The sequence below is a fragment of the Anthonomus grandis genome, chromosome 16 (genome assembly GCF_022605725.1).
Source record: "Anthonomus grandis grandis chromosome 16, icAntGran1.3, whole genome shotgun sequence".
NCBI lineage: Eukaryota > Metazoa > Arthropoda > Insecta > Coleoptera > Curculionidae > Anthonomus > Anthonomus grandis.
Window position 1 is genome coordinate 3,472,220 of NC_065561.1, and position 15,311 is coordinate 3,487,530.

Sequence of the window (15,311 nt, forward strand, 5' to 3'; positions counted from 1 at the left end):
TGTGAAAAAGAAAATTAATACACTACGTAGTAATTACAGGAAGGAATTAAAGAAAATAAAATACTGGTAGTAGTGCTGAAAGTGTGTATGAACCCAGTTCGTGGATATTTTATGAACTTCAGTTTTTAGCAGATGTTGAAATTCCGGAGAAAGGAAGAAGCTCAATAAAACAAAATGAGGTAAGGAAATAGTGTTTTATTGGAACAGGAAAGTTACAATTTACATATTTTAAACAAACCAAAATACCTATTTCGATTAAGTTAAATTCAATATTTCTCTTTGCCAAACCACTTGCCCCTCTTTATTTAAGTAGTTTCTAAAGCGTTCCCTAACTTGCTTAGCGTTTTTTTATGCATTTCGATATGATCCTAAACGAAGCCCATTCAATGTATGTTCGGATCTGTCTGTGCCAATAACGACGTCCCCTGTTTCCTTGTTTTCTACATTTAATATGTTATTATAACAATTATTTGTATTTGCTGTTTTCATTAAAAAATTGTGTAGATAACAGCAGGCTAAAATAACAACGGTGGCCTTTTCAGGTGATAAATTTATAGCTTTTTGAAATACACCAAATCAAGTAACAAGTATGCCAAATGCGTTTTCAACTACTCGGCGAGCCCGTGACAATCGGTAATTAAAAATCCGGTTTGTCACTGATAAATCCTTTTGGCTAAATAACTTCAATAAATGTTCGCTCAGCGCAAAGGCATCATTCCCTATAAAAACTTAAGGAAATTTTTCGTCGGTATTTGGCAGTTTTGAGGCATCAGGAATATTCAACCAATTGTTTTGGAATATTTCCCAAAAATCAGTATTGTAAAGAACTCCTCCATCCGATAGCCATCCGTTAGTTCCAATATCAACCAATATAAAATTATTATTATCATCTATGATATTCTTTTCGAGGCGGAACAGGGCACCTTAACCAAAAGCTCCGTCAAAATAAATTGTGACGAAGCAAATTTTGTTAATGTATATTCAAGAGCACCATCAGTTCAAAGTTTATCATCCGCAAGTTGCAACTATAGTTACACTTCAACGCCCATGTTCTCTCCACCAATGCTATTGGATGACAGCACACAACGTTAGTCAAAATCGACAATATTTAGAGCTTCAAAATGTATTCCAAAATCCTCAACAAGCCCTTCAAACAGAACACACACCACAATCACCAATAGACCTTCCTACTATACAGACATATTTAAGTTCATTTAAATAAATTGTAATAGCTTCTAATGTAAAATAAAATAATAAAAAAACATATTTGTTTTATGTAAAAATAATGTTTACTTACTTTGATGTAGTCTGCCAATAATTCAATTATGGCATTGCAAACCTCCATCACAATTTCACTTATGGTTGTAGGAGAAATGATGTGGAAAATTTTAGATCCTCAAACGATCCCGCAGTAGCTAAAAATCGTAGCGTCAACGCTAGCCTTTCATTTGCTGATATTGCTTGTCTCATGTTTGTGTCCTGTTTGGTAATAGAAGGCCTTAGGAGATTGAGGAGTTCATTGTATACATCACTATTCATGCGGAAATAGTTTCGATCATTAATCATCTGGATTCGTGTTATTTATAAAATTTAACAAATTTAAATGAGTGTATTTTTGATGCTGACCTATCTATTGTTTCATCCAACGTCTCTTTTGCTTCTTGCGTTTAAAACTTATACAGTACAATATAATGGCAATACAAGCTTTTTGTTTATTGTCCATTTTTTTGAAGAAGAGAAATACGAGAAAGAACGATCACAACAAAACTAAATATTGTATAGGTTACTGATAGAAATATTGATAGTGTGAGGTGAATTTCAAAATATTGATGAAATACTGATAATATCAAGTACTGTCAGTATTACTGATCGTGTGAGGGCCGCTTTAGCCGTTTTAGTTGTTTTTTTTGTAGAGCGCTAGCTTTTTTCATTTAGGCTAAAAGAGCATGGAAAAACATAAAAACTGGCGTAAACCGCAACTTGATATCTTATTTTATTCCGAAATTAGAAATTAAAATATGTTTGAACAATGAAATCCGTCGCCGCGCTGGCATTATTGCGTCACGGGTTAGTAATAAGCTTTGAAAACAAATGAATTTGTTAAATATTTTCGGGGCCATGATAAAACTTTTATGATCGATTTCAAATTTAACGTCGAAAACAGTTTTTGAATTCTTTTAAGTTTTTAAAAATGCCAAACGTAATTCAGATTACAGACGATTACGATGACACTATAATCGTAGAGTCTCTACCGGTTTAGCTACCAGGCTAAGAAATACTGGAAGTATTCGCGGCAATATTCATCGAAGACAAATCCGAGGGCGCATAGAGGCAAACATTATAAATGTTTTGGCATATATTGAAATAAACCCTCACATGATTATCCGAAATATTTCTAGGGAATTGGGAATATCCCACGGTACAGTAGAAAATATTCTGAAAGAGGACAGGTACCTATTTTTATTTGTTACAACACTAATAAGCATCCTAATATCTTATATTTATTGTTTTTTACTTAGACTTCATCTATATCATGTGGTTCTGCACCAGGCGCTTCTCGAAAAGGACTTTGATAACAGACTCCATTTCTGTCATTGGCTGTTGAACCTGGTTAGAGAAGATCCCCGATTTATCTCGAAGATATTATGGACTGACGAGGCATCATTTAGCAGTGATGGTGGTGTAAACCTGAATAATCTACATTATTGGACAGAAGAAAATCCCCGTTGAATCCCCGAGACTCAACACCAAGGCAGATTGACTGTAAATGTGTGGCATTATTGGCGGAAAAATTATTGGTCCTTTCTTTTTTAATCAAACACTTTCTGGTAATGTGTATTTAAATTTGTTGTAAAATGATCTCCCGGGGTTGCTGGAAGATGTTGATTTGGAAACAAGAGGGCAATTAATTTTCTAACATGATGGTTGCCCTGCACATTTTGCAGTTCGTCAATACTTAACCAGGCAGTATCGTTTGTGGATAGGAAGAGGAAGTATATTTCCTTGGCCTGCTCGATCTCTAGATCTGATAGTCCTAGATTTTTATCTGTGGGGAAGGATTAAAGATTTAGTTTTTGCCACCCCACCCACAACACAGAACGACATGTAGGACCGAATACGCAATGCAATAAGTTCTTTACCCACAGCAGAAATCCAGACAGCGGTTCTGTGTACCATGATCTGGGCTGGTTCAAAGTAATAATGGACTGTATAGGTTGGCACTACTTTTATTCCATTAAAAACATACAAAAAAATGGAAAATTAACACGGAGCAAAATACAAGCTCAACCGACATCTTGGTTCACGTAGTAGCACACACCCCCATCCGCCGCGCTGGCTTCGTCGAACCGAATTATTCAAATAAAGCGCAACGTTGTCACGTCTAACTTAGAATTAATTCTGATATAATAGGTTTTTGCCTGAACATACACCGCCCGCCTTGAAAGTACCCATACTTTCAACAAACAGCATTAACTTTCAAAAAAAATTAGATAAGATTCTGTGTAATAGGTACTTCTAAGGAAGCAATTAAACTAAACCTATATAGCTAAATTTAATAAATCAGTAACAAAAGTACAGTTAATTAATTATGCTTAGCCCATTCTATCAACCTTAACGCAACGTTAATGAATATGCTAAACATATAGTACTAACTAAACATAAACACAGTATCTACTAGTGACATAATAAAATAAATGTGATAGTACGTATAGACAGTTTATTATTTACCTATCACCGCAACTCAAAAACATTTCCAAAATTAACTAGAGAAAAGAAATACAAGTTATTTGCTTGAATTTAAGTTTATTTCGTTTCTGATGGTAGAATACACACGCGATTCACTGCTCGGGAGAGTATTTTATCACGCACCGTTACCTTAACTACTCTTGTTTCACCATCAGACCCAGGACAAAGTTGTACGATGCGACCCAAAGGCCAAGAAAGACTAGGCATATTATCTTCCTTGAGTAGGACTAACGAGCCCACTTGTAACATCTCAGGAAACTTCTGTCGCCACTTCACTCGTGTCTGTAACTCAGACAGATATTCTTTGTGCCATCGGCACCAGTAATGCTGCACCATAGACTGCAACAACTGCCATTTCTTCAGCCTGTTTTCTGGTATATTGGTTAAACTTGGTTCTGGTAATGCGGTCAACTGCCTGCCAATTAGAAAGTGGGATGGTGTCAGGGCTGATAAATCCTCTGGATCTGACGTCATCGGGCAAAGCGGACGCGAATTGAGAACACCCTCTATTTGTGTCAGTACCGTAACAAATTCTTCGAATGTTAACGAGTTATTACCTACTACTCTTTTAATATGAGTTTTCGGGCATTTAATGCCTGCCTCCCAGATACCTCCGAAACTTGGCGACCTTGCCGGGATGAAATGCCAGTTAACCCTTTCATCGGAGAACTTATTCGAAATTTCGTTAAAATTTTGTTTTAAAAAATCGTACAATTTTATAAGCTCATTATTCGCGCCGGTGTAGTTTGTGCCATTATCTGAATAGATATTAACTGGCCTTCCTCTTCGGCTTACAAATCTTTTAAATGCAGCAAGAAAGGCCTGACGACACAACGACTTTGATTGTGTATTGAAAATGAAGGAAAACAGTTTGAGCATCTAAGACAACGTTAAAAATATAAAAAATTTATTTATTACAAAAATTCGAGTTCTGAGGTTTTATTTTTATTCTTCAAAAACATTTTAATTAATAATTTCGGAGTAAAATAAGATATCGAGTTGCGGTTTGCGCCAGTTTTTATGTTTTTTCATGCTCTTTTAGCGTAAATGAAGAAAATTACATAGTTGTATTTAATATTTGCCAGAAAATCGCAAAATGTCCAAAATAACACAAACCGCCCTCTAGCGCTGAACAAAATAACTAAGTCGGCTAAGTAATTATACCACATAAAAGCCTGATAATTACCCTTGAAAACAAAAGCAAGCTCGTTAAAATTGGTTAGGCCAATCAAAAGTTATCAACAATTTTAGATATAAATATTCAACCCTTCCCCCCACTTATTGTTTGACAGATTAAAAAGAAAAGTTTAAAATAAAAAATGTTTAGAATTTATCATACTTCAAAATGACATCATTCTTCTCTAGGATTCACTTTGAATATTTTCAATAAAACCATTTTTTTCTATTTCAATGATGTACTGCGACCCCTACCGGTCATCGTACGAACTTGTAAATAATTTCCAACAATTTCTCTATGCCGCTTTTATAGGAAATATTTTTTCCCTACGCTGTGGAATGACTAGTTACTGAGATATGGCCGGCGACCTCTCTTAGTTGTACACCCGGTACAAGATAAAGATGTTATTTTTCAAATATGTTTTCTGAGGCTAATCTAACAGAAAAGAAAAAAGGGAAAATGGAAAAGTGTAAAATAAATCAAATTTGTCTTTTGCTAACAGAATAAAATAGAGTTAACACTAACAAATGTGTTGATGATAAGTCTTGTAAAAAAAAAAAATTAAGAGCACTCTGTAGATCAAAAGTTTTAACGTATTCCTGGGTATACGTTCAATGAAGATAAAGATGCTGGTATAATTGAAAAGAATTGCTCAAAAAATTTAGAATACAGGGACATCTCGAATTAAAAACTTATGAGGATTATTGAAATTTCCTGATCATGCAAGATGAACTGCTTAAATGAGTTTCAGAAAAAAATTATACGTATATGGTGGTCTTGAAGTTCATTTAATATTTTTAAAATTACTCTTGTTAATGTTGAGAGTTTTGAATTCTGCTCACGTTCTGCCTTGCGTATATTAAATAACTCTTGACAAATTATAACTGATATTTTTTTAGGACTATCATAGATTTCTTCAGGGTCAAGTACTATTATTCATAGCAAAATAATAGGGAAGGGTCCTGCTTATTTCACAATCTTTACTTCAAAATACCCGACGCGTTTCGGTTGTTAAACCATTGTCAAGGGAAAATTATGTTATTAAAATATAAAAGGGTGTTAACTAATCAATAATACTAAATTACTAATAACTAATAACTAAACTAATCAATTCATTAAAAACATAGTAAAACTTATATGATTTTATGACAAAATGTCCAAAAAAAAAGGAAACGCCTTTAGATTCATGTATTGTAATGTTATGTGTGTTCCGTAGTTTTTAACCTTTTTATGAACATTTTGTGATAATATCACGTAAGTTTTACTATGTTTTTAATTAATTTATTAGTTTAATAACACCCTTTTATATTTTACTTACATTGTTTTCCCTTGACAATGGTTTAACAATTGAAACGCGTCTGGATTTTTGAAATAAAGATTGTGAAGTAAACAGGACCCTTTGCCTATTATTTTGCTTTGATATATTTTTTTTTAAATTTTGGTATTTGTAATGTTATCTTAAATAATAATATAATAATACATACATTTGTTTCTTTTGTGTTAAATGTTGTAACCTTTCCACTGTAAACAGATCTGATCAATATTTTCATATTGAACTTTGTTTTACCATTAATATCATTATTTAATTATGAAAAATCACTTACAATGGAGGCCAGTCCAATCAAAAAACACTTCACGTGGTTGCTTAGTCATCGATTTTTCGCGAAATTCAATTGTGGCATTAAAATTAGTTGGGGTGAGATTGCCCTTAGGTAATTTTTACATTTGCATCACCGGTTTATCAACAACTTTAAATGCACTGGAACATTAGTTAATTTTCTTAAGAAACTGTTCCTAATACATATATATTGACCTGACAATTAAGATTTAATGAATTAAGATAACTGATCTATAAACTTAAATATTATTTTTCATTTATTTTCTTATAAAATAGGATTTTGCTGGTCATAAACATACAAAAAATGTTACCAAAGTCGAACAGTAAAAAAATTACATCTCCTAAATTTAAAGTATCAAATCACTATCACCAGTAACGTAAAATAAACGTGTGTTGTTTACTTTAGTCCTGGTTCAGCTTTATCAGCATCTAATCCTGGATAAAGTGTGATATATTCTATAAAGATACCTGCAACGTGAGTTTCGACGCTTGTTCAAGATTCAGACCCGATTTGAATTGCTAAGAACTCCACAATCTGTTTACATCGCTTTTCCCAGTAAAGTGTAAGCCATTTCTCTACTTTACTTTTAAATCGTGGATCGTATGTTACAGTAGAGATACTAGCTAATTCGAAAATTTTAGTAAATAACGCAATTTATATTTATGTTTTACTAGGCAGCGGTAAAATATTACCACCCAAAAAATGAATTTTTATATAATTCTTGTACCAGTCTCAATCTATTGAAAGTTTTTTCTGCGGTAGTTAATATTAATCATAACAGCTATGTTCTGTAAGGTTTATCATAGTTTCTATGTATGTTTAGTTATAGCATTATTGGTTTCTATGCAAATTTACTATTTGCTAACATAGGCAATAAGCCAATATGACATAACTGGGTACATGCAATAATGTAATCTTATTGTAAAAAAAGAATAACTTTCGTATTCCACCATTGTCAAACTAGTCGGTGCCTATTTGACCCTGTTATAAAAGCCTTAAAATATTCTAAAAGAAAAGCGTATATTTCGTAGAAATTTGGAAAAGGTTCCAAAAGAAAAAAAGAAAAAAATATTGCAAGAATTAATAGATATACAGGGTGATTCATTAAGAATAGGCAATCTCTGAACTGTTGCGAGATACAGGGTATTTAAAGTTGGAATTTTAATTTAAAATTTCTTAATAATTTTGTGATTTTAAGTGTCGTCTTGAAAATTGGAGACTTTATGTGTTTTGACATAAAAATTACGAATTTTGTGGTGAATTTAGGATTATTTATACAGGTCGTTAGTTACATACTGTTATTTAGGTAAATTACAACATATCTTTTTTGCCTAATCAGTTATGGCTAAAACGACTAGAAAATCTAAAAGGCAGTTCAATTTTGAATAAAAAAGGTGACTCTTGTTTATTTCATGTAACTCTATCAGTTTTTAAGTTAGTTGCATTTTAAACATTCAGCATAAAGAATCCTAAGCCACCGTTATTACATTGACTTTTTTAAGTAGGCTTGTGTCAGCACTTACCAGTTTTTCCTATAAAGAAATTATATGACAATTTTACTGTCACTAAGTAAGAGTGTATTATTTGTAGTAAAAATTCTAAAATATAAAAATGCCACGTAATAATGAATATTCCAACAGTGAAATGCGTAATATGATTTGCGTTTTTGCTCAATCAAATTATAGTGGACTTGGTGCAGCTACAAGGTATTGTATTATAGAATTATACCCAAATCGAAGACAACCCAATCACAAACTGTTCAGATGTAATTATACCCTCGTCGTAAAACCTTAAATGGTGCTTCAAAATTATCAACGTCAATGATGAAGAAGAAGTTTTAGCTCGTATTTCGGAAAATCCAGATCTCCTTCTACAGTTTGCTCAATTTATGCTAGATAAACAATCCGAAAACCAGGAATCTCATAATGACCTTTTTTTCAGCAATGAGGCAACGTTTACTAGACGAGATCTTTTTAATTGGGAAAACAATCATTTGTGAGACTCCGAAAATCCACATGATCTAAAGCAGCGTTACTCAAAGTATGCTCCGGGGAGCCCCGGTGCTCCGCGAAACCTCCAGTAAGGCTCCGCCAGCAGTCATAATAAATGAATGCATGTATTAAAGTGGACCCTATAAAAATAAAGTTACCTAAGAAAAAATAAACAACCAAAACGAAACGCCTATTTATAGGTGTTACTGGTACATACATATAAGAAGATTTAATATATGTATTATTAAGTAAATTAGACCTTCATTCGCCCCCGGACTATAAGCAATCGAATGACCTCGGTTCGTCGCGCTGTTTCTCGTGCTCGTGTGTCGACGCGTACTTCGGAGAAAATCGTCTGGCTCTCCGAAGTTTCTAAGGAATTCGAGCTGATTAGATGGTTGCTGGTATAATATGAAAGGAGGATCGTTTGGCGCGGAGAATTTATTAATCAAGCAACGTACCGCAAAATTTACTCATAGTCTAAGATCCCACCATATTACGACCTTCACCCATAACGTTACGTGATGAAACGTATGTTTTCATAAAATGTAGTATATTTTAAAATGTATTCCGCAAAGGTTGCCTGAGAAATCTTGTGCAACATATTAATTATTAATGATTAAAAATTTTTTTTTTTTAAACATTCTGTTACGCATTAAATTGTGTACTAATCGAAAGTACGTAACTTGTGAAATATGCATCCACTGAGTTGCCTTCTTTTTTCTTGTGCAGTTACTACGCAGCCAGGTGCGCGGAGGTGATTCGTAATAGCAATTTGCACCTATCGAGTTACGCAATAAAACATTACATTAAATTAAAGTTAATTTTATTGCAAACAATATGGCATAGGGTTGCTTGCGAAAAACCTGTAGATAATCCCGGTTGCCGATTTTTAAAAGTTCAAATTCTCGCGCGGCTTAATGCGAGCGACAAATATATATTCATATATATATATATATAAATATATTAAATTCATTCATAAATATATTAAAATTTACCCCTATTATCTTGCAAATTTTTATAAATATATCACGAATTTACATATTTTAGGCTAAAAGTGCTTATAGGCATGTTTGGGACCATTTTGAGGTGCGGTCCAAAGACATCATTTTTTAAATACCACTTCCAGGAAATATGATTTTTAGATTCTGCATAAAAATGTAATTTATTGAAACAACAAAAATATTAGAATACAAAAATTTTACTTCATCTATACATATATTATTCAAAATCCGATTCATCGGAAAAAAATTGTTCTTCTTCAATTTCAATTGATTCGTTATTCGTTTCTTCCGCTGTCATTTCGACAATGTCTTGCATCGTTAAAGGTGCTTGGTCACCAATAAATCCTATTGGTTTCAAATAACCGTCAACATACCACCCACATTTTTCAGGCTGCAACTTTATGCATTGAGGGTCCCTTACATGAAGCCACATAGAATTAACAAAAATTGTGCGCAAAATTTTTTGTTGCAGTGATAACCAGCAAGGTGGTATACTGTTTGAATCGAAACTTTTAATTTTTTTTTTAAGAACTGCTCGTTATCTGTCGATGTCTTGCTTCATCAACACTGCAATAGCAGTGCTTAATGCCATATATGCTTGCCGTGAATTCTTGAACGGTGTTCATTTTTTCATTAATAAAAATATCCACTTTATCAGTTAATGATGCAAAAACTATTTGATATTTCTCGTTTTTAAAAAATAATTTGAAGGGTTTTACTTTTTATAAAATGTTGCCGTGTAATCGCATCCCGTAAATGCATGAAAAGCTGGGAGGCTTTTGCATAATGTGTAATAAACTTTTTTGCTAATGCGGTGCAATACTTACTATATTCTCTGCAGCAAATTGATCGAATTCATCTTTATATTTATTACTCAATACAGTCACTTCTTTGTAACACGTGGCGTGATAACCAACAAAATCTAGCGACGCGTTGGTTACCTCAACGTCATTGTATTTAAAAATTTTTATTTTACGAAAAGCTAATTTCAATGAACAGTTTTTTAAAGTTTCTTCGTTAGAATGTAGTACATTGTCACATGAGCCACACAAAAAACACTTTTTAACCATTTTTTAGCACGTTTTTTTTTTTTTTTTAAATGAGGTTAATTCACTATGATGATGCTCCTACTACTAGCATGTACTACTATCGCTCTCTTTCTGTAACTCATACACAGAGCATGCGCACTTAATAAACTAGTGGAATACAGCTGTAATGCTGTGTCTTTGTCTATCGCATTGGATATTATTCTCGGACCTCTCTATCGCTCGCATCAAGCCGCGCGAGAATTTGAACTTTTAAAAATCGGCAACCGGAATTATGCACAGGTTTTTTGCAAGCAAACCTATGCCATATTGTTTGCAATAAAATTAACTTTAATTTAATGTAATGTTTTATTGCGTAACTCGATAGGTGCATATTACTATTACGAATCACCTCTGCGCACCTGGCTGCGTAGTAACTGCACAAGAAAAAAAAGGCAACCCAGTGGATGCATATTTCACAAGTTACTCGATTAGTACACAATTTAATGCGTAACAGTGCAATGTTTAAAAAAAAATAATTTTTAATCATTAATAATTAATATTTTGCATAAGATTTTTCAGGCAACCTTTGCAGAATACATTTTAAGATATACTACATTTCATAACATACGTTTCATCCCGTAACGTTATGGGTGAAAGTCGTAGTATGGTGGGATCCTCTACTATCACACCGCGTTCAGTATTTTATGTTTGCTTATCTTGTTGTTGTTCATAGTGGTTGTAAAATTTTGTATTTCGGGCTTCAAGAGATACTATTTGTCATAAAATTGACCAAATCAAATTAGTGTTATAGAAGAATGAAGCGCTGGCTTAAAGGTGTTGCAAAAAATGTAGTTCGCTTGGATGATGCGTCAAATTCAAATCAAGGTGATATGACGGCTTCAAGTTCTAGTTTTATGGTTTCAACTTCAAGTAATAAAACATCTAATGATACACTGAAGGTGAAAAAACGAAAGTATGACGAATCATACATTAATCTCGGATTTGTTGATTCCAACGGCTCACCTCTTTGTATGTTGTACAGCAAACTCCCTCCTAATAGTTCAATGGTACCTGCTAAGATGCGCCGACATTTAGAAACTGTAAATCCCGACTTTAAAAACAAAAGTAAAGAATTTTTTCTACGTAAAAAAGAACAATTATTAAGAAGCCCAAAAACTATGACGTATGCGACTCAGACTGTGAATTAAAAGGTCACGAAGGCATCGTATTTGTTTAGTTACCGCATTGCCCAAGCAGGAGGAGAAGCGCACACTATCGCTGAAAAGCTAATAAAACCACGTGTGGTAGACGTAACAAAATGTATGCTCGACGAAAAATCTGTAAAGCATCTTTCTACAGTGCCGCTTTCAAACAATACAGTTACGCGCCGAATTGGGAATATCGAAGCAAACATAAAACAAGAACTGGTTTCACGGCTTCAAAATAACAAATTCGTCTTGCAAATGGATGAGTCGACCGACTGATGTTGCTGGACTGGCCATTTTGCTAGTAATTGTGCGATATCTATATAAACAGTCACTTTCGAGTGAAGATTTGCTTGTGTGCTCATCGCTGCCTACTAACACAACCGGAGAAGACATTTTTAACACGATTAACATATTTTTTGAAGAAAACCAACTCGATTGGAATGATTGCATTGATATTTATACCGATGGAGCCAAGGCAATGACAGGTAGAATAGCAGGAGTAATATCACGAATAAAAATAAAAGCGCCAAATTGTAGTTCCAGCTACTGCATCCTGCATAGACAATCACTCGCGGTTAAGAAAATGCCACCAAATCTAAAATTGATTCTTGATGAGTCAGTAAAAATAATTAATTTTGTCAAGTCATGTCCACTACAATCCCGATTGTTCTCAATATTATGTGAAGCGATCATAAAATACTATTTCTCCATACTGAAGTGAGATGGTTGTCTCGGGGTAAAACTTTAACAAGGCTTTTTGAACTAAGAACAGAATTAGAAGCTTTTTTTACAGATGTTCCTTTTAATTTAAAGACCGTTTGTCCGATAAAAACTGGTTATTTAGACTAGCATTTTTAGCAGACATGTTTGGAAAACTTAACGAATTAAACCCGTCACTATAAGGAAAACAGACAACAGTTTTCAACTAACAACAAAATAACTGCCTTTAAAAGAAAATTACATTTTTGGATTACTTGTTTCAGTAGAAGAGAAATCGAAAGCTTTTCATTGCTAAGTGACTTTCTTAGTCATCATAGTCTTAGTGATACAGAAATATTTCAAAATGAAATATCTGTTGAATTGGTGCAATATCTCAATGATCTGTAAGGGACTTTTGAATGTTACTTTCCTGAAGAACAGAATACAAAACTAAAAATAAACTCATGGATTCAAAACCCTTTTTCATCTAAATTGCAGAAGCCTGAGAATATGTCAAATCAGATCTATGAATCATTTCTAGAAATGACATCGGATACAAGCATGGAATCATTGTTCAAAACAATTTCACTAAATGATTTTTGGTGCAGGGTTCGTGATGAATATCCACAATTTGCCACAGAATCTTTGAATGTTCTTCTGCCGTTCCCAACAACGTATTTGTGTGAAACGGGATTTTCAACATATACAGCTACAAAAACAAAATACCGCAATAGACTGGATGCCGAACCAGACATGATAATTCAACTTTCTTCTATCAAGCCTGACATTATCCAGTTGATGAGGAATAAAAAACAATTACATGCCTCTCATTAAATGAACTTAGTGTTATCATTTGCTTACTAACTCACTATATCTATCTTTCTTTGTATAATCATTGATGAACAATTCACATATAACTGCTTTTGCTTTTAGTTTAGAGCTTAGGGTTCTGTTAAAAATTTAGTTTTTTAAAAGGGTTCCGTCACGAAAAAAGTTTGAGTAACACTGCTCTAAAGGAACGACATTTTCATCATGAATTCAAGGTAAATATTTGGTGTGGTGTGATATCTGTTTTTTTATTGGTCCTTTTGAACTTCCTGCTAATCTGAACGGACCCCTCTATTTAAACTTCTTTAAACAACAGTTAAGCCCACCACTAAAAGATGTACCACTAGCCATAAGGCGGAACATGGGGTTTATGCAAGACGGGGTGCCGCCTCATTTTTTTCTGCCAGTAGGCGATACCTAAATGAAAATTTGCCTCACCGGTGGATTGGACGTAGCAGTAAATTTGTTTGGCCACCTAGAAGTCTAGACTTAAACCCTGTAGACGTCTCTATATGATTACACATGAATGACATGGTTTACAAAGATACAGTTAATTCAATAAATAAATAACAATATAACAAAAGTTCAAGAAGCTGCTAATATTATCAAAAATAATTGACAAATGTTATTTAATATTTAAAGGTCTTTAAGGAGATGCCTTACAAAGTGTATGGAAGTGGAAGGCGGGCATTTTAAGCATTTACTTTAAAGTGTTCTTTTAATATTGTTTGTGATTGTTATTTGTTGTCTTTACTATTGTTACCCAGCATAGTAGTAATTTAAAAGAATAAATTCCTATTAGGCCAATGTAATAATGGTGGCATTTTTTACGCTGAATGTTTAAAATGCAAATAACTTAAAAACTGATAGAGTTACATGAAATAAACAAGAGTATCTTTTTTAATCAAAATTGAACTGCCTTTTAGATTTTCTAGTTGCTTTAGCCATAACTGATTAGGCAAAAAAGATATGTTGTAATTTACCTAAGTAACAGGGTGTAACTAACGCCCTGTATAAATAACGCTAAATTCACCACACAATTCGTAATTTTCATGTTAAAACACAAGTCGCCAATTTTCAAGACGAGACTGCTTAAAATCACAAAATTATTAAGAAATTTGAAATTAAAATTCCAGATTTAGATACCCTGTATTTCGTAAACCTGCAACATTCGTATAAGACATGTTAAGCTCAATCGCCATATTTTGGTGTGTAGTATCTCCAGTTCAGATATTGCCCATTCTTAATGAATCACCCTGTATAAGTAACTTAAATCGAATGAAAAACAAATTATGCAAAAATTTGTAAAATATATTAATTATTACTAAAAATTCATAGATAGGATAAGTATTTAGAAACTAGCCCTAAGGTTATATTAAACTTAAACTGTACTAGGAGAAATTTCCAAGAACATTAGAAGCAGTTCTGTAATACATATTCAATTAATCAATTATGGTCGAAAGAGAAGAGTTTTTGTAAAATTTGATTTTAAAACAATTATATGGCTATGATTAAAAGATATAAGTTAATTATGTTTTAGAAACCCGTTTTCATAAATCATGGTCAAACTTATTGTTTATTTCTAACCCTTATTATTGTACAGGGTGACAATTTGAAAACTTACAATGGGTATATCTGAGGAACCAAAAAAAAAACAAAATAATTAATTTGCTAACTTGTTTTCACTTACGCTTTCACTGCTCAAACTTTATAATTTTAAACAGTGACCTTCGATTGTGATAACTCCGAGCTGATCTGAAAGCTATCACAAAATGCTTTTCAATGTTAGAGTTAATATTAATTTATGAAATGTTCAATGATTTTCATTGTTTTCAAGATAATAGAGTCAATATTGCTGACGTACATTTGTAAATGTCTCTCTGGAAATACCGCGGTATTCCTAAACTATTCTTTCCATCATTTTTTGGGTTAATTCAAGGTTCATCTTAAAAACAACTGATTTTGGGTGTCCTCAGAGGAAAAGTCAAAGGGCGTTAGCTCTGGCGATCG